This window comes from Sapajus apella, unplaced genomic scaffold (assembly GCF_009761245.1).
Source record: "Sapajus apella isolate SASKATOON/1434 unplaced genomic scaffold, GSC_monkey_1.0 scaffold13, whole genome shotgun sequence".
NCBI lineage: Eukaryota > Metazoa > Chordata > Mammalia > Primates > Cebidae > Sapajus > Sapajus apella.
The window spans coordinates 11112314-11132659 of NW_022436953.1; the positions used below are offsets into that span (position 1 = coordinate 11112314).

The 20346-nt window shown below is 39.5% G+C and overlaps 1 long non-coding RNA gene across 1 annotated transcript; it reads left to right on the top strand.

Moving 5' to 3' along the window:
- The first annotated feature begins 422 nt into the window (after window positions 1–422).
- Window positions 423–6106, top strand: LOC116553687. Its single transcript, XR_004269865.1, has 2 exons — window positions 423–479; window positions 5148–6106. It is a non-coding gene; the product is annotated as an uncharacterized LOC116553687 (long non-coding RNA).
- The last annotated feature ends 14240 nt before the right edge of the window (window positions 6107–20346 follow it).

Genomic DNA, 20346 nt, shown 5'->3' on the forward strand with positions numbered 1-20346 from the left:
TCTTGGGAGAAATTCTGCTGATATCCACCAGCAGCAATATTCCCTGCAGTTGGGTTAGTGGATTCCTTAGTCCTAAAGGGGCGATCTCCGGGACACACCACCAATGTATGGTACTAATTACCTTACAGTTTCTCTCCCTGCTTCTCAGGAAATTTCATGTTTAGTTGAGAATAGCAAGAAGGTGTAACAGAGAAAAAGAGGCAAAATGTGGTTAATATTAAAATAGTTTAACTGTTTTCAGAATAGTGATTGTTCTGCATATTTTAATGTTCAAGGGAAAGATAGAATGTGGTACAGTGCACTGAGTTTTTGAATTCTAGAAACCTAGGTTTAATCCCTTCTAGCTACTTTGGGCAAGTAACTTTGTATCTATGTCTCACTTTTGTCCTCTATGTAAAATTGTATTCGTACCTCTCTTGAAGAATTGGGAAATTTGCCTGTATCTTAAAACCTCTGTTTCAAAGTTTCCTGCTATGCTGGTAGGAGAAACTTAATAAATTGGATTCCTTTCCTGCTTCTACCACCAAGCAGCTAATCAACTAGCAGTAGGGATGGGTTTGGATAGAGCCATCTACTCCCTCTAAACAAAATACTCAGAGAGATATGTAGATGGCTGGCCTTGACTATGTGTTATGTACCTTTTCTGATTGTAAAATAGGTTTTTGTCTATATGAAGTCTGGGAAGTCTCACTCCACAATTTCAGATTCATTACTTGTATGTTCAATGAATCACCTGTGCCCACCCAAAAGTAGGGGACAATCTGGACGCAGAAAAAAAAATATTGATGTGTGTGCACTTTTTCACATGTTAAATACTCTCAGTAAAAGTCCGTACAACTTTAATAATCAAGAAAAATGCAGATATGTATTACAATTTCAGAACCACCAATGACTGGAGTTAATCATAGGGATCAATGCATGCTAAAGAGGACTGACCCGATGTTGGATCTCTACCAGATGTTCAGGGAAAAACAACTGTTTTCTGAACAGGTCACGCCTGTTTTATTAGCAAAAATAGGAGCCTTTAGGTGATCACACAGAAATTAAACAGTTAAGGATAAGTGACCTAAGAGGACTTAACCATTTAATCCTAACTAAAGACCAAAGGGAATGCAGTCTAAAAACATGATTACAAGCAGAATTGTGGGTTAATGACCTTGTACTTTTTAATTTAATGGAGCACACGTAGTCCGGGGCTGGAAGTAAGGAATTATAGGAAATAAATACATATACTGGAATTTTATGAATAAATTATTGTAGCACTAATCACAATTAAATTGCCTTATTTTAATATGATTTAGTAATTAAGCCACAAGTGGCTTGCTGCCTGGTTTTTGCCTGAACAGGAACCAAGTGAAAGTATTTGACTCAGCTAAAATATTTGTGAATATATTTTCAAACTTTTAATTTTCAGTAAGTGGACATTGATAGGAATATTAACAATATGCAAAAGAATTACTTTGTTCTTTTTGTTTTTCCCTTTTAGGATATGCATCTGTATAGGAAAAGCATCACAATAATAAGCTGGGTAAGCCTCGGCTCTCTTGCATTCAAGAAACACCGTCATTGCTGACTTAGTTCTCTCCCCAAGAGGAAAATTGTTTCCAAATCATTCAGTTTCACCTGCCATCTATTCCACAATACTAAATTAGGGCAGCTCTGGTCAGAAATGAAATAACAACTGTCCCTTTGATCTAGATATGCGTAAACCTCTCTTGGTTTCAACCAGCTCAGTTGCCTTCCTTCTGTGTACGCACAGGAGGCTGTGAGCTAGATCACAGCTAGATCAAGGGGACAGTTGTGATTTCATCTGTGTAGCACTGTTCTTACCACAGTCCAGTCACCTGCACATGATTCTGCTGCTGGTCCAGATCACATTCATCTTGTATCCCCGGATGCTGTAATGCATTAGGTGCTCAATAAATATTAATCCATTGAAGGAAAGGAAGAAGAAAGAAAAGAAGGAAGGAAGGAAAGATTAAATGGGATTTAATGTATAGTTAGGTAAAATAGCTGCTTGTCTATTTGTATTGATATTCATTAAAAAAATTCTTAGCTTTTGCCTTGAGCAGATATCTATAAGAAATAAAAAAGAGATAGAAACCTATACACAATTACAGTAGCAAGGAGCAGGGAAACAGACAACATTAAAAAATTGTCTATTCTCATAAAACTTAGAGCTTATAAAACTTATATACACAAAACAAGCAAATGAACAGACAATAACAACAAAAGAACAGTACAATAACAAAATTACTTGTCAGGCACTGCAGTGGTAAACATTAATTTTTTTTTTCTCTCTGTAAGCCTATGCAATAGATGCTGTTGTCATTATCATTTTAGAGATAACGAAACAGGTAAAAAGAACTTAAGAAACTTCTTTAAGGCCTCTCACAATATAAGAGATGGAGCCCATTATTTATTTATTTATTTATTTTTTGAGACGGAGTCTTGCTCTGTTGCCAGGCTGGAGTTCAGTGGCACAATCTCGGCTCACTGCAACCTCCGCCTTCTGGGTTCAAGCAATTCTTCCACCTCAGCCTCCCGAGTAGCTGGGACCACAGGCACTTGCCACCATGCCTGGCTATTTTTTGTATTTTTAGTAGAGATAGGGTTTCACCATGTTGTCCAGGATGGTCTGGATCTCTTGATCTCGTGATCCACCAGCCTCGGCCTCCCAAAGTGCTGGGATTACAGGCGTGGAGCCCATTTTTTAACCAAGACAGCCTGGTTTCAGAACCCATGCACCAACTGCTTCATAATATAATTGTCAAAATCATAAATATTGTATGTTCAAAGAAGGAAGAGGTCATTGAATATTAATAACTGTGGTGACCAGAGAAAGTTTCACAAAAATGTCAAGAACTGTAAAGAGTCTGAAATTTTACCCTGTTGGCAAGCTATCAAGTAACTAGTCAGAGTTTAATTTAGGATACCAGGATAAGATAGGAAACTTCTGGGTCAAAGATGATGGACAATTTATTTCTCATAGCAATTGCAGATGCCAGAACACTAGCATTTACACTGGTTACTCGATCCCCGACATTCTCAGGTCTATACTTCAGCAGAAGATCCCTAAGGTTAGATAATGAAATTTTTAAACAGAGCACTGTAGGAAAATTGACCCTCTTGTGTCAGAGACAGACAGTATTCTCATAGTCCAAGGGTGTAGGTAAACTACTGTTTGCCGTTTCTTTCAAAACTGTTCATTATACAAGCATCCCTGAAATTTGAAAATATTGATATAATCTGATATAATTCCAAAGATTCTTTATAGATAAACATACTGAAATTTGATAAAAACCATTGTCAAAGAGCAATGAAAGGAAGTTACTGTAAACATTGTATAAATTATTTATAAAAATAATTATGCAATTACTAGTCATTTAAATCCAGTAATTCTAGTATGGGAATAAATACTAAGGAATTGATTCTGAACTTCAGAAAGCCTTTGTACATAAAGGCATTCAGTGAAGTCTGTAGTAAAACTGAAAGTGATAAAGTATTTATTTGTAGCTCCATTGGAGTATCATTATTGTATTTTACCTGTCTAAATAACGTTTGGAAATGTTTACAAGTTTTATTTAAGTATAAAATTCTGTTTCTCCAACTTGTTCTTAAATATGTCAACATATAAGAAATATAGTATTTTATTTTTTCTTCTTACATTCATATCATATTTTCTTAATTTTCTGCAGTGGTATATATTAGTTGCAGGGTTAAAAATAATAACAAGAAATTCCAAAGACTTTCACTTTAAACACACATTTAGCACACACTTCTTGGCATTGTGCCAGATATTTCAAGGTATTAAAGGGAAAACATGACATACCACTTGAGGTTAAGTAATTCACAATTTAGTAAATACAAACAAAGATAAACTACTACTAAGAGTAGAATGATACAAATTTTCAAATAAGTTGAAAGTACCATGATTTGGCAGACAAGTGTAAGGAGCTGATTGTTCAAGGGAAAAGCAGATGCTTCATGCAGGAGACATTTATTTGTCCTGGGCCTTAAAGAGCTTCTTCTGCCTGCAATGTCCTGGGGTAGGGTCATCCGGGAGCTCTGAGGGTCTCCAATCTTGATATAATAAACGAAGGGAGTGCCAGTTCAAAGTAAGGTTTAATGAAATAAAAAATTATCTACCTACTTGGAGAACAAACATAATTATTTATGCTAGGATACAGAAAAAGAGAGAGGAATTGCAAGGAGACTAGGCCCAGGGAGGGAGAGTTGGCAGAGGAAAAACAGGTTATGATTTGTAGACAAAGATGGCAGTTCACATTGTCCCCCGGGGGAAAAATCAGTATGAGTATCAAATAGAATAGCTATTTCTTTAACCAGAGTGAAGGGGTGGAATTAGATACATCAAAGACAACATCCAATTTTGGGGATGGGAGTAATTTTCCATAATGAGTGAATTTGGAGGAGAATAGAGGAGGGGCAGATAAAACGTTTTAGAGATTCTGAGATGTTCAACAAAAAACGGCCTGCTATCCTACTGGATCTGAATGAATTGAGGATAGACTCATACATTGGTTTTCTTGGCTAAGTGTCCACTTAGAGTATAACATTTGGTTTTTCCCCAGGTCTGCCAAATAGTCTTCCTAACGAGAGTTGAGAAAGAGTTAGATACAATGTGCCTCTGTCTTTTCTTGCTTAGCGATACACTAAATTTGGGAATGGTAGGAAGATGTGGGTTCTAATTTGGAGTCACAGGCCTTGGTATTTGCCCATTTTCCCCTTTGAAGAAGTTTCATAAGGAATATTTTCTTCATGTTCTGGTATTTAAATTGTCTGTGTCTGATTGCTTTAAGCAACTGTGACTCCAGGGACCAAGAACAGAAACACTTGAGCATTCATCTCGTTTTATCATAGTAAAATCCCCATTCAGAGGAAATGAGTTGTCCCCAGGTGAAAGTTGGAATCAATAGCCATTCTGTGCACCACCATTTTAGTGAACAAGATATTTTATTAAATTAGGGTAGTGGATGATGGAGATGTCCTTGGATCTTATCAATAATGAATAAGCTGTTGTTTAAAGAAAACAATATGGGCCCTCTCTTGGCAGATCTCAGGCTATGTCTCTGTAGGGACAGACTTTCTGAGTAATCTGATGATCAGATTTGGCTTTGCTGTTCCAGGCGCCAATCTAATGAAATTACAATCTTCTGTGCTCAGCCTGACTCACTGAGGAGGACAGCTCCCTTCAAAGAAGGCCTTCAGGTGACCTGCAGGAAGCCCTTGGGGAAAAATGGAGCTAAAGAAGACAAGGCTTATACAGAGCTGAGTAAAATATGGCAGTAACCTACGAGTTCTGGATAGATAAAGTTTTTTAACTGCTATATGTGAACATTATTATTACTAATTACAAATATTAATAACAGTGATTTCAATGTTTTCATTGTATTAACCATGATTTAATGCATATTCCCTGAATGCCAGATGCAGTGCACAGTAACATATTTTATTTATCCTGCAGCAACCTCATGAGAAAGATGCTGTTACCACCATCATTTGTTTGGATGAGAAAATTGAAGCTCGGGAAATTAGGAACTATGCAAGGCACTATGATGAGGAATTGGTGGAACCAGCATTGAAGTCCAGGTTTGTTTTATGCTGAAGCTTATAATCCTAATATTATACAAAAGCCTGTTAGTTCCTTCATTTACCATCCCTTATTAATTAGTCATACTGGAACCTGAGCCAGGTAAACTCATTTCTTTCCAAAAAGGAGTACCCTATCCTATGACAGAAAGGAAAAAATCAGCAGCTGGTTATTGGTAAGATTTGGTAGAAGATCAGAATTTCACTGGTCTAACAATCTGTTTTCTACTCTACCTGTTTTCTATAGGCCTGAGATTCCTGTGAGTTGCCACAAAACGACTGTGTTCAATTTTCACCTTGTAATGTTTAAGAGGATACAGGGGCAGTGACAGAAGAAGACAACTCTTCACCATCAACAGAGCTAAACTGCTTCTTAGGAATATTTCCTGACATCACATAGTATCTGACAAATTTGAAACAAGACAAAACATTAAGGAGAAAAGAAGAGTGAAAAAAAATCCTCTATTAAATAAAATGTAAATGTGAGAAGGGTAAATTTGTTGCTTCTTTAATTTCCCAGAAAGCCAAGACATTGCTCAGTTGGTTAAGGGGAAATCTCCTCTCCTGTTACTCTTAAGGTTGGGACATACTATTTATATAATATACAAATTTCTATCTAATAAAAGCAATAAAAACAGTAAAGTCTGTTGAGCATTTTGACATATATTATCCTGTTTTGCTCTTACAAAAACATGTGAGAGGGTATTTTCATCTTCATTTTCAGCATGAGGACATTAAGGCTAAAACAGCAAATGTTTTCACCTAATGTCATACAATTCAACATTAGCAGAGCCAGCTCCAGATTAGATCTTCGGTTACAAATATTCTTTACATTGTATGTTCTTTATGGAAACTGAGAAAGATAGAAAGAAGTCAATCATGAAGGTAAGATAGAAAAAGATATTAACTTTGACTCTTTTTTGCTGGGACCTTTTTCCTGCTTATATCCAGCTCTTGGGATTTGAAATAAAAAAGATTATGTGTACCTAATTGTGGCCATTTCAAAACATGGACACCCATTCCTCAATATCCCTTTCATTAAGAGGTGAGATCTATACTGTGAACTACGGATGTATTTATATAAGCTTTTACCAATTGAGTATGGCAGAGGGGCATTGTGTGACTTTCATGTGTAGACCACATAAAACATACAATGACTTCCTTATTCACTGACAGTGTCACGCTTAGGGCCATGAGCCACCACATAAAGTCTGTCTATTCTGATGCTTCCATGCTGAAAAGGTCATAGGTAGGGTCTCCTGACCACAGTTGTGCTGAACCCAACCTTCCAGCCATCCTCAGCAAGGTGTCAGGCCTATGAATAAAACCATTACGGACTCTCTAGACCACTGTGTCTGCCAGCTGTATACCAGAGGTGACTTTTGTCAATGCAACATGGAACAAAAGAATCTCTCAGCCAATGTCTGTCTAAATTCTTTTTTTGTTATTTTCTTTTTTGGATATGGAGTCTTGCTCTGTTGTACAGGATGGAGTGCAGTGGCATGATCTCAGCTCACTGCAACCTCCACCTCTCAGGTTTAAGCAATTCTGCCTCAGCCTCCTGAGTAGCTAAAACCACAGGCACACACCACCATGCTTGGCTAATTTTTTTGTATTTTAGTAGAGACAAGATGAAGTTTCACCATGTTGCCAAGGCTGGTCTCGAACTCCTGAGCTCAGACAATCCGCCCACCTCGGCCTCCCAAAGTGCTAGAATGACAGGCGTGAGCCACTGTGCCCAGCTGCCTGTCTAAATTCTTGATCCACTAAGGTGTGAGGTCTAATAAAGTGGTTGTCATTTTACACTACTAAAATTTCAAGTAGCAGTGATAGGTAACTGGAACAGTGTACACCTGTGTGTTTGTGCTGGGATACAGGGATACAGGCAATTCTAATGGCCTTGCCCCAGACATACAAATTAGCTAACAGGGTGCTAAGGGCAGATTATCATCTTGATTTTAGAATGTGGCTCAGAGCCATCCTTGGTTTCTTTTTCTCATCCATCTTAGCTGCCTGAGGACATAGTGGCCTGAGTGGTTTTCAGATCACCTCATTGAGAAGGCTTGGGTCTTGGTAGAGATAAAGAAGTATACCTTTCTTACTATTAGAATTTTAAAAGTTTTTATTTTTATTTCTTTTTCAATTACCCAGCAGTCAGAAAAAGCATGTTATTAAATTCTGCCTTCAATTGAGATGGCTTAACAGGACAGATTTTTATTTTATTTTTTTCAGTGAAAATGACAGATGCCATGTTTTTCACTACATAGTGTTCCATTTAAAAAGGAGAGGAATTTAGAGATTTTTGGCAGGGCCAGATAATAATTACTATTATTATTATTGATAATGCCAAATTATCATTATCATCATCATCAGCAGCAGCATCAAATGTCCCAAATAAATTAATCATCAGAAGAAAACAATAAGCCATATAATCACATTTCCTGCTTGTAACAGTGATAATTGCTCCGGAATAAAATCTAGGCTTTGATGATGGCCAATCATTGCTAGTTAGTCTAAATTTCAGAGAAACAACTCTAAATCTCCTTATACTAGGCAAACCAGCTTGAAGCTGAGTAGAAAACACACACACACACACACACTCTCTCTCTCTCTCTCTCTTCTCTCTCTCTCTCTCCATAGTGGCAGCTTTTCTTTGATGGTGATGAAAGCTGACATATGGCATAGGTCCCATGAGACAAATATTTGAAAACTCGATCTGTGCCTTTAAATTGCCTCTGCACATAAGAAACTTAAACCTATGTAGGGAGACCACTCTTAGACAAATGTCTTAGGCTCGCTCATACTCCTATCACAGAATATCTGAGACTGGGTAATTTATAAAGAACAGAGGTTTGCTTGGCCTCTGATTCTAGTGGCTGGAAGGTTTAAGATTGTACAGCCTAGTGAGGGCTGTGAGAATCTAGTGAGGGCCTCAGGCTGCTTCAGTTCATGGCGGAAAGTGAAAGTGGAGTTGCTGTGTGCAAAGAGATCACATGGCAGGAGAGGAACCAAGAGAGGACAAACCAAGAATGCCAGATTCTTTTTGTTTTTGTTTCTGTTTTTTGAGATGGAGTTTCACTCTTGTCGCCCAGGTTGGAGTGCAATGGCACAATCTTTGCTCACTTCAGCCCCTGCCTCCCGGATGCAAGCAATTGTCCTGCCTCAGCCTCCCAAGTAACTGGGATTACAGGCACCATCACCACACCTGGCTAATTTTTGTATTTTTAGTAGAGACAAGGTTTCATCATGTTGGCCAGGCTGGTCTCGAACTCCTGACCTCAGTCCTCCTGCCTCTGCCTCCCAAAGTGCTGGGATTACAGACATGAACCACCACACCTGGCCTCAGATTCCTTTTTCACAATTCATTCTCTTGCAAATGAATACATTTCTCTAGAAGAAGAACTTACCCCTTGGGAGAAAGGGCTTCATCTATTCATAGAAAATCTACCCTCATGACCCAGATACCTCTTACTAGGTCCCCCACCTCTCAACTCTGCTACATTGGGGGTCAAATTTCAAGGTGAGCTTTGTTCAGGACAAACCACATCCAAACATGTGAGAAGTGGGGAATCAGACTCATGATTTCTTATATACTGGAAATGCAATCAGTTTTAGGTGCTTTGTCTTGGTCTACAGCACAGCCCAATATAGTGTGGGTCATAAGAAAATAGGTTTCATATTCTAGCTTTAATTCCCATCTTGGCCCCCTCATTTCTGAGTTATCTTAGATATATTTTATCTCTCTAAAACTTCATATTACTCTCTGTAAAATGAGGACAATGATATGAGCTGCCATATGGCATCTTTTTAGAAAAGTAAAAGGGTTTAATGCAGGAGAAGAACTAACCGCAGTGCCTGACTTAAGTAAATGTTTCATATATGTCAGGCAAACAAAGATAAAATGGCAAGGCTGGATATGATCAGGTGGAGCACAGGAATTCCTGTGAGAAGCTACAGTTTAGGGTTATGCCAGGCCAGAGCAAAAGAGGCCGTCTGGAATTTGATTGCTAATCTACACGGGCTACTCAAGAGGAGGAAACAGGCTAGAGGCATCTGCAGCAGAGGGGACCAGATGACAAGGAAGGTTTTAAGCAGATGGTGGGATGTAGAGCCTGGAATCATTTCAGACATGACATGTAATTTGGCTAAGGGCACTTCAGGTCCTCTGGCAATTGATCCTAGTAAGGCTAGAGTTTTTTTAGGGGTAGCAGTGGAAGGGGCATCAAAAACTAAAGATAGTCAGATTTATTTTTCAAAAATTTAATAGAAATCTCCATCTTTAACCTATGACTCATTTCTTCTTTTGTTTTTATTTTATCTTGTTTATTTTTAGAGACAGGGTCTTGCTCTGTCACCTGGGCTAGAGTGCAGTGGTGCAATCAAAACTCACTAAAGCCTCAAACTCTTGGGCTCAAGCGATCCTCCTGCCTAAGCCTCTTGAGTAGCTGGGACTACAGGCACCCACCACCATGCTTAGCTAATGTTTTTGGGTTTTGCAGAGATGGGATCTTGCTTCGCTACCCAGACTGGTCTCAAACTCCTGGCTTCAAGCATTCTTCTTGCCTTGGCCTCCCAAGGTGCTTAGATTATAGGCATGACCTTTTATTTGTTTCTCTTCAGGCTTCATCCTTGAAATAGGACTTGCCTATTATGGCCTTTGTCATGGATTGGATCTATTAAGAGATGCTTTCTTAGTGTAATATGAGCCAGAGAGTCTGGAAGGTGCATTAACTTTATTTCAGGAAACTACCAATCTATGCCCATTAATGTCGGCTCCCAATTCTCATAACCTTAGAGTGCATGTCCATATGCCCCAATCCCACCTCTTCTTCCAACAAACCTATGAAGAAATTGGCTCTAGCTAAATATAATTGAAGAAAATACCTGAGTGGAATGTCTTGCTTGGAAAGATGACTAAGTCGTTGGGACCCCTGAAGTTGAGAATTTGAAGAAGGAGCCTTGGCGGGAAAATCTTAAGTAGATGTACGAGGTCCTCTAATGTCAAGATTGAGGCTCACAGTATCAGACCATATGCACACAGAGTTACAAAGAATTAGAGTCCCAGAGGAAGCATGTGAAGGAAATGGAAGGAAGCAGGTGAGGAGAGAGATCCAGAAAAGCCATGCGCAAAACAGATGAAGCTTAGAGGAGTTCACGTCTTGCACTTCCTGGGGTGTGGCATTCAACCTTCCTTGTGTTCTTGCCAACCACCCTCTTCAGTTGAGCTAGTTTTTCTTCCTGGCCACAAAATAAGTTCTGATGACAAAAAGAAGCCTTGTTTTCCCATTGAACACATAGTTTGAGGTGCAAACATGCCATTTTTTTTTCCAAGAAGGGTCAGTGCACAGTGATTGATGCTCTGAGAATGATTTAGGGAAATCATATGCAATGACATTCTACAACAGGCTGAGAAGCCATAAAGAAGCCACCTTGTTTCCACTTCATCTAAAAGATGACACAGCACCTCTTCTTGGGAAACCTTTCCTGAGGTAGAGCGGAGGCCTTCTGACTCAGAAGAAACAAGCATAGTAGAAGTGAGTTTGGTAGGTTAGGAAATGCAACATGCCCAAGCATTGGCCGGGTGGTGCTGGGTTCCACTTCTCTCAGCAGCAGTTCTCATATCTATAGGGTGCATAGATCAATCAACGCTTTGTATGGGTTTTGTACATATTAAATATAATATAGTCTACAGAGCTTCTAGCCTGTTCATGGCAGCTGGGAGCTGACCTGCTGTTTCCTTATAGGGTGGTTTTGTGTAAATTAGAAAAAAGATATCTTCCTTTGAGTGGCTACGTTGGCAACTGGAACATGGGCTGAATTCTAGCCTTTCTATTTCCTCTCTGCTGGGTGACCTTGTTTGAGGCACACCCAGCATCAGAACACATGGAGGCACTGAAACGTTGACACTTACTAACCCACCATGATTATGATGTTGCAAATCAGTATATCCACATTCATTTCCTTTGGCAAAACAGCAAGGATACATACGTGAAACTTGCAACAAGTATTATTTTCCACTGTAGAGACTGTTTCACAAAGAAGAAATGGTAAGGATGAAAGCAAAAGAGACATCAAGTTTTTCAGTTGGATGTAAAAATCAATGCAATTCACAGTGTTTTCAATATCATCAATTACATCTCTGGTCATAATCGAAAGTAGTTTGCACTTTCCTATTACATATTATTATATTAACCTGATGCTTAGCTACTTGTCATCCTTAGGACTGAAATAGAAGCAGATTAAAATTATAGTAAAATACACCCTGTGTTCCTGAAGTTTGACTACAGCTGGGACATAGTTGATCAATCCATAATGCACAGTACGTAATTCAAATTAACATTGAAGGAAACAAATGACTTGCCTAATTTCATGTACATGGAGAGTTAAGGTTTCTGATAGATTTATGAGTCAACATGCTGATACTTTTCATTCACTGACTTTTTTTTTTTTTACTCACTTTCCACTGAGGACAGGAAGATCAGTTAATCTTCAAGCCCTTTGGCTGATATTTCCCTGGGTCTCCATTGACTTTAAATCTATCAGAGAGGAATTTGTTCAATCTGACTTGATGCTCCAAATGGTAGCAGTCTGAGGCCCTCGGTTGAAGCAGCTCTAAAAGTGACACAAACCTATCCCAGTGGCATTTGCAGTTCTGACAACAATGTACATTAGAGATTGAATGAAGACATTGTTTGAGATTTCCCTGTTATAGGTGGACAGGCATTTGACATACAACTCTGGATCACTGAGGACATTGCTTAACCACACAGTGTCTTCTTCTGACTTTTTAGGGGGTAGGGTTGATGGGAACATGAACTCAGAATCACATGATTCTCTCACCTCCAGAATAAGGTGGGGACAGTAATAGAGTAAGAGAAGCTCTCAAGTAAATGCTGAGAATTTAGAAATATCCTTCGGAGGAAAGGCACTGACAACATATTTGTTCACAGAGTTGGTGAATGGCAGCTCTGTGTGTTGACACATGCTAGAGTGGAGAGGTTCAGGAAGGCTTCAATCCAAACCCTGTCCTTGAATGATAAAGGCTATAAGAAAGCCAAGAATGGCAACGCTTCTACAAACTGAGTTCTCTAGGATTTATTTCCATCTGTCTGCCTCATAAAGCAGTGTGTCAGTACTCAACTCTGAACAAGGAAAAGAGTGAAGCATTTTCCATGGGGTAAGTCTGAAAGTGCTCAGCACACAGATACTCAGAAAAGAGGTCTTCCCTCCTTCTTAACAAAGGACATCCTGATCCTCTCCTGCTAGCACTGAAGAAGGGAAGAGTTAACTCTGCCCAAAGAGAAGCTGCAAGTATAGATTCCCTGAGTCTGTGACAGAAACCTGCACCCTCAGAAGCAGCTAGTGTTCAGGAATCCCTTGCATCCTCTGTCACCCACAGCCGCCAGATTAACACCCATATCGATTGGAGGGAAATGTCATCCTGGCAGTGAGGAGGACCCTAGCTAATTCTCTATCAGAGCCACCTTTACCTGCAAGCAGCATGGGTGTTTCTTTGGGCTGACCATCACATGTGTCCTTCACCCAGGTAGATTTCAGCACTAAGTGTAGTATATAGGATAAAAAACAAACAGACCAGATTTGGAGATATTGTGGAAAGAGCTTAGCATCATGTCTGAAACTTAGTAATCCTACTTAAAGAAGAAGATTCTGCTTTTACTTAAAACTCTACCAGTAGAGACGCATTTCTTTAAGTTAAACACACCCCCACCCACTGCACTTACATGCACAGTCATATTAATGTCAATTTCCCTGATAAATGTACTCATTAAATTACCAGCATCAAATGTAAGTCTGTATCACAGATCACCTTCCTAGGTAGTTTTTCCGGGGAAAAGACAACAGCCGGTCATAAGAAGGTAGAGGAAGGAGCAAACAAGTAAGAAGTTCCAATGTCCCAAATCTCAGTGAAATTTGTATTATTTAGAGAAAAACAGGAGTCCACTTGGTAAATATCACTTTGCTATCACAAATATATCATTAACCAACAATAACTTTAAAGACCACTTAAATCCTGTTAGAATAGGGAGTAGAAAGTCTTAAATTATAAAACGAAGAAAACTCAGACTTCTGTCCTGAACAGGAAAATCACAATGCTGAAAAAGTGGTAATTGTTCTTATAAAGAAAAAAAAAATGAGATAGAAAAATAAATGGGAAAGCAGAGAGGAATCTAATGCCAAGGTCAATTCTTTGGCTTCTAATGCTGAGCATGAGAACAATCTAAGTGCACAAAACAGACCACAGATAATACTAAACTATTATTACCTGTTTTTGAAAAGCAGCATGAAATTTTCCTACTCCTTGACTGTGAGATTCAAGTGATTTGAGTGAAATGTAACGGTCATCATTGATTTAGTGTCATTTCCCTGGGTCTGAATACTAGCATAGGACTTCCTAGATGAGGGATCATGGGCAAGTCACTTGAACCAAGTTTCAGTTTCCTCCACTCCAAAATGGAAATAATATGAGTAATTAACTGAAAAAGTTTTATGACGAGTAAGCAAGATGGCATATGGAGAGCACTTGCGAAAGTGCTTGAGAAATATCTATTATTATTATATAAAAACACATGATATTTGTGATGATTAACATTGAGTGTCAACGTGATTTGATTGAAGAATGCAAAGTATGGATCCTGGGTGTGTCTGTGAGGGTGTTGCCAAAGGTGATTAACATTTGAGTCAGTGGGCTAGGAGAGACAGACCCACCCTTAATCTGGGTGGGCACCATCTAATCAACTGCCAGCATGGCTAGAATGTAACACATGCAGAAAAACGTGAAAAGACTAGACTGACATAGCCTCCCAGCCTGCATCTTTATCCCATGCTGGATGCTGCCTGCCTTCAAACATCAGACTCCAAGTTCTTCAGTTTTTGGACTTGGACTGGCTCTCCTTGCTCCTCAGCTTGCAGACAGCCTATTGTGGGACCTGGTGACCATGTGAGTTAATACTTAATAAACTTATCTATCTATCTATCTATCTATAGATATAAAATAGGATAGATATAAAAATAAACTCATATATATATATAAAATAGGAGATATATATATATATATATATATCCTATTAGTTCTGTCCCTCTAGATAACCATAATACAGATTTTGGTACCAGGAGGGGTTCCAGAGGAACACAATCACAATATTAAGGATGGAGTTCTTTTGTTGGCTTAGGGGTTTCTAGAGTCGTCTTCTTAATATGATTAGACCCCAAAATGCTAAGGACTCTACTTCTAATTGTATGTAGAACACTGGTAGTCCTTGGTGTTAACTATTTAGAGAGTTATGCAGAATAAATGCATTTGACACACCTGATTCACCACTCATGAGAGGCAAGGAGTTGAATGACCCTGTACATAATACCATGGGCCACATGTGGAGAACGAAGGAACATAGTGAAGCTGGTTGGTTACTCCTAAGTTCAATGGACTAAGTGATGAAAGAAAATGATGAACTCAGGGATTTTAACTTCCAGCTTCAGAAGCAGAGACTGAGTCTCAAATCTGTTAAGATTGTCCTGAGTGAGAGTTTTATCTCCATTAGAGAAAGAGCTGAAATTGTGAGAAACAGATACAAGCTCTTATCATGTGAGTGGCTGACCTGCAATGAAGATACCTCACCAAATGTCTACTGCTAAAGTGAGGGCATTGATTGAAAAAGAATGGAACCCTGCAACTTGGAATGGGTACGTGTGAGAGGACCCAGATGCAGCTGGGAACACTGAGTTTGTAAATTCTAATGAGCGTTTTTTCCAAGAAGAAACAGCTTTCCCATCTCCAGTAGTGGCAACATCCCCTCCCCCAACCCATGCTGCCATCAGCCTTTCCACCTTCGTCTCAGGGAATAAACCCTGTGCTGCCTGAGGCAACAGTGATGACCACCCCTGAGGCAGTTACCATGCAAAATAATATTGATTCTCCTCAGGAGCCACACCCAATCTCCCTGTTGACTCTAAGTCTATAACTAGACTAATGTCCAGGCAGGCCCCTTGAGGTGAGGTTGAGAGTGCGACCCATGAGGAGGTGCACTACACTTAAAAGGAATTGCTTGAGTTTGCTAACTTATATAAACAGAAATCTGGAGAACAGGCATGGGAAGAGACACTAATGGTATGGGATAATTGCGGAAGAAACATAGCGTTGAATGTATTGATTTGGGCTTGCTAAGTAGGGACTTTGGATTTAAAGTTGCAGCTCAGGGAGTTAAAAAGGATTCTAATAGTTTATTTGCTTAGTTAGCTGAAATATGGATCAAAAGATGGCCTACTGTGTGCAAGCTGGAAATGCCTGATCTCCCTTGGTTTAAGGTAGAAGGAGGGATCCAAAGGCTTAGGAAGATTGGGATAATGGAGTGGATTAGTCACTTTAGAGATACTCATACCAGCTGGAGGGGTCCAGATGATATAACTTTGACCAGTGTCTTACAAAATAGATTTGTGAGAGCATAACCTGAACTCAAAAGAGGCCTGTAATTGCTCTTCTCTGTATGTCAGGTCTAACCGTGGGAACCTCAGTCACTCAACTACAAAATTTAAATATAATGGGAATAATTGAATCCTGAAGTGGCAGGGGCCAAGTGGGGGCACTCAACCATCAAAGAAAAGGTGGGCATAGCTATGTAATAGACAGCAGAGGCAAAGAGACAATCAGAACAGTCTGATTTATGCAGAGCTCTGACACTGGCTAATCATGGTGTTCTTAGAAGTAAGATTGATAGGAAGCCTACTACATTCCTACTTAATTTATATATGCAGAAAGCTTCTAGGTTGAATGAACAAAAGACTAATTCGAATTATAAAAACAGAGAATCACAGTCCCTCAATCAATTTCCAGACTTGAGCCAGTTTACAGACCCAGAACCCTTGAATGAAGGGGAGGCTGGGTCCCCTTGAGGAAGGACCCCCCTATATTATCAACAATTTATGATGTTAATCTTTCTTTCATTTTTCCCCGAGAAGACCTCCAGCATTTTCCCAGGGTAACTGTGAATTGGGGAAAGGGCAATGATCAGACATTTCGGGGACCACTGGACACTGGCTCTGAGTGAACACTGATTCCACGGGACCCAAACTGTCACTGTGGTCCCCCAGTTAAAGTGACTGGGGCGGTCAGGAAGTTGATGGAATTTTAGCTCAGGTCTGACTTACGGTGGGTCCAGTGGGTCCCCGGACTCATCTTGTGGCCATTTCCCCAGTGCCAGAATGCATAATTGGCATAGACATGCTTAGCAGCTCCACATTAGCTCCCTGACTGGTGGGGTGAGGGCTATTATGGTGGGAAAGGCCAAATGGAAGCCATCAGAGCTGGCTTTACCTAGAAAAATTGTAAATCAAAAACAATATCACATCCCTGGAGGGATTGCAGGGATTAGTGTCACCATCAAGAACCTGAAAGACGAAGGGTGGTGATTCCCACCACATCCCCACTCAACTCTCCCATATGATCTGCTGAGGTGCTTGCTGAAGGCTAATGGAATACAGAATGGGTAGTAGAAGAAGGTAGTCATCAATACCAGCTATGACCATATGACCAATTGCAGAAACAAGGACTGTGATTGTCATGAGTATTTCCTATTTCTTTTGTTAAAAACACATTTGTGCCTGTATACACTTGTACTAAGATAATAGCTTCAATTTATTTTCTTTTTCCTTTATCATGTGACATAAAATTTACTAAATTGGTATCAGCATTTTAGTACTGTTAAATGCAATAGTGTTTGGGCTGGGGATACTTTATGCAACAGTGTTTATGCAATAGTTTTTGGGCTGGGGATTGGCGTGTTTCTGGTTGTGTGAAGGATAGTTGTGTTATGTTAGGCAGGGCATATTATGACCTCATTATTGTCTTTGTTTGAAGATCATGCATAATCTCAGGAGATGTGTATGAGTTCAAGTTGACAAGGTGTGGACTTGTGATGCCTAATTCTGAGTGTCAATTTGATTCGATTGAAGGATGCAAAGTTTTGGTCCTGGGTGTGTTTGCCAGGGTATTGCCGAAGGAGATTAACATTTGAGTCAGTGGGCTGGGAAAGGCAGACCCACTCTTAATCTGGATGGGCACCATCTGTATTAGTCTGTTTTCATGCCGCTGATAAAGACATATCAGAGACTGGGCAATTTGCAAAGAAAAAGGTTGAATTGGACTTACAGTTCCACATGGCTGGTGAGGCCTCACAATCATGGTGGAAGGCAAGGAGGAGCAAGTCACATTTTACGTGGATGATAGCAGGCAGAGAGAGCGAGCTTGTGTAGAGACACTCCCATTTTTAAGACCATCAGATATCATGAGACTCATTCACTATCATGAGAACAGTGCAGGAAAGACTAATGCCCATAATTCAATCACCACCAACTGAGTTCCTCCGATGGCATGTGGGAATGTGGCTCCCCACATTCTCATACAATTCACGATGAGATTTGGGTGGGGATACAGCCAAATCATATCTCTACCTAAACAGCTGCAAATGTGGCTAGAATGCAATGCAGGCAGAAAAAAATGTGAAAAGACTTGACTGGCCTAGTTTGCACCCTACATCTTTCTCCTGTACTAGATGTTTCCTGCCCTCGAACTTTGGACTCCACGTTCTTCAGTTTTGGGACTTGGACTGGTGTCCTTGCTCCTCAGCTTGCAGACAGCCTATTGTGGGACCTCGTGATCGTGTAAGTTAATACTTAATAAACTCTCCTTTATATATATATTTGTATCTATCCTATTAGTTCTGTCCCTCTAGAGAACTCTGACTAACACAATACCACGTAATATAATCTTACATACTCATCACATATAATATATGATGGTAATGTATCATCATCATCAACACCATTACCATTTAACATATAGAAACTATGAGGCATAGATGGCCTCACAATATAAAGGTATGAAAGAGCACCACACGATACCCTTCATTTCTCTAAATTGCCATAAGCTGAGAGTTGGTCAGATGGAACACGAGGACTTCAAGAAAAATCTAACTCTATTTAAAAGCATTGAAAGGGTATGAAATTTTGCTGCCAGAAACAGAGAACTCTCAATTGAGAAGTTGCCCTAATTAGAGACCCCTTAATAAATCAAATAACACAAGGGCACCACTCAGATCTCTACCAACAGAAGATGAGTGATCTCGGGTCCCTGATCCCAAGTGGCCTACCCTGGCTTTGTGGTCAGGGAGACTTGGGTTTAGAATGCTCAGCATGGGAGGCAAAGACTCTATGAATAAATGAGGTCCCAAATCACATAGGGCAGGCAGCTGCCGGCTTTCATGAGCATTAATTTTGCTTAATATTACAAATTTTAAATGCTACAAATACAAGCATGACAAATAGAAATGCACAAAGTGATCATTAGGATCTTAATGTGTGTGTGAATTTGCAATCAGAATAGGCACACTGCAAATAAAGCACTATTAAATACTCTACCATTTGCTATTACAATAATGTGTCATATGGCTGAAGTTTTTAAGTACTTTATGTTCTCTGCTGGTATGAAGTCATTAATCCCATTTATACAATTAATAAGGAAACCATGGATCCAAATTAGGGATCAGAGAAAAAAAATTGGAATTAAAGACAACGAATGGGTCATTTTTCTCTAAAGCTGTAATAATGCTTTGCTAAATAACACATTTTCCTCTGAACACTATTTTAAACACTGCACAATCCACCATGAAAAAAAAATCTAATTATCATCACTACATCAATGATTTTGGGTTGGACAGCCACATATTGCCACGACCCAGAATGAACCTGGGTCCTTTAAAAGCCTCCACTAACACTTTTATGTTTCCATCAGCCCCAACAGGCTGAGTCAGCTTTTCTCCAAGTGCCGATGAAATAGGTTAGGAAGTTAGAGTGTCCACTTTGCAAGGTTGGCTATTTTAAAATTCTAGCCCTCTTTCGCCAGGGAAAATAGTATTGCCTAATTAATGATTTAGTGGGTGAGCGTTGGAGTCAGACAGACCTGGTTTGTACACCAGCTCTGTGGCAGATTGAATAACCTTGCAGGTTACTTGATGTCTTTGAGTCTAGTGTCTTTATCTTTAAAGTGGGTGCAGTATACTACCTATTTTTAGGGTTCTTATCACAAATATTTATTTTTAGTAATAAATGAGCAAATTCAGAATGAGAAGAAAAGAAAAGAAAGGAAAGAAAAGTCAAGCTACATCTTTTCAAGGAAAGATCTAAAATAGAACAGATGGAAGAATTCTTTCCTTAGTCAGAGCCTGAGGTCTCCTTGAAGTTAAACCAAAATCCTTAATCAAGAAAAAATGTGATTTTGAAAGAGACAGAAACTCGCCCCTAGGAACCTGAGCTTCCCAAACGACATCAGAGCAACAATTTAACAATTTGCATGATGTTGGTACTTTGGTGTTGCTGGTGGTAGTTTCTCTCTCTCTCTCTCTCTCTCTCTCTCTCTTTCTCTCTGTCTCTCTCCTCCTCCTCCTCATCCACCATCTTCCTCCTCCCCCTTCTTCTTCTCATCTTCCTTTTCTTCCTTTCTCTCTCTCTCATTCTCTGTTTAACAAACAGGAATTTCCCAAGAGAAAGGGGAACAGGAATTTCCCAAGAGAAAGAAATGGAGGGTTGGAACCTTGGTTGTTCACTCCAGCAGCAGAAAAAGTCTTCAGCTGGGAGTATATTAGAGAAAACCTTTGGCCTTTCTGTGCAATGAAAAGGCTCAATTAGAGGATAATGCAACCTAAGTTACTTTTATTAACTGCTGTG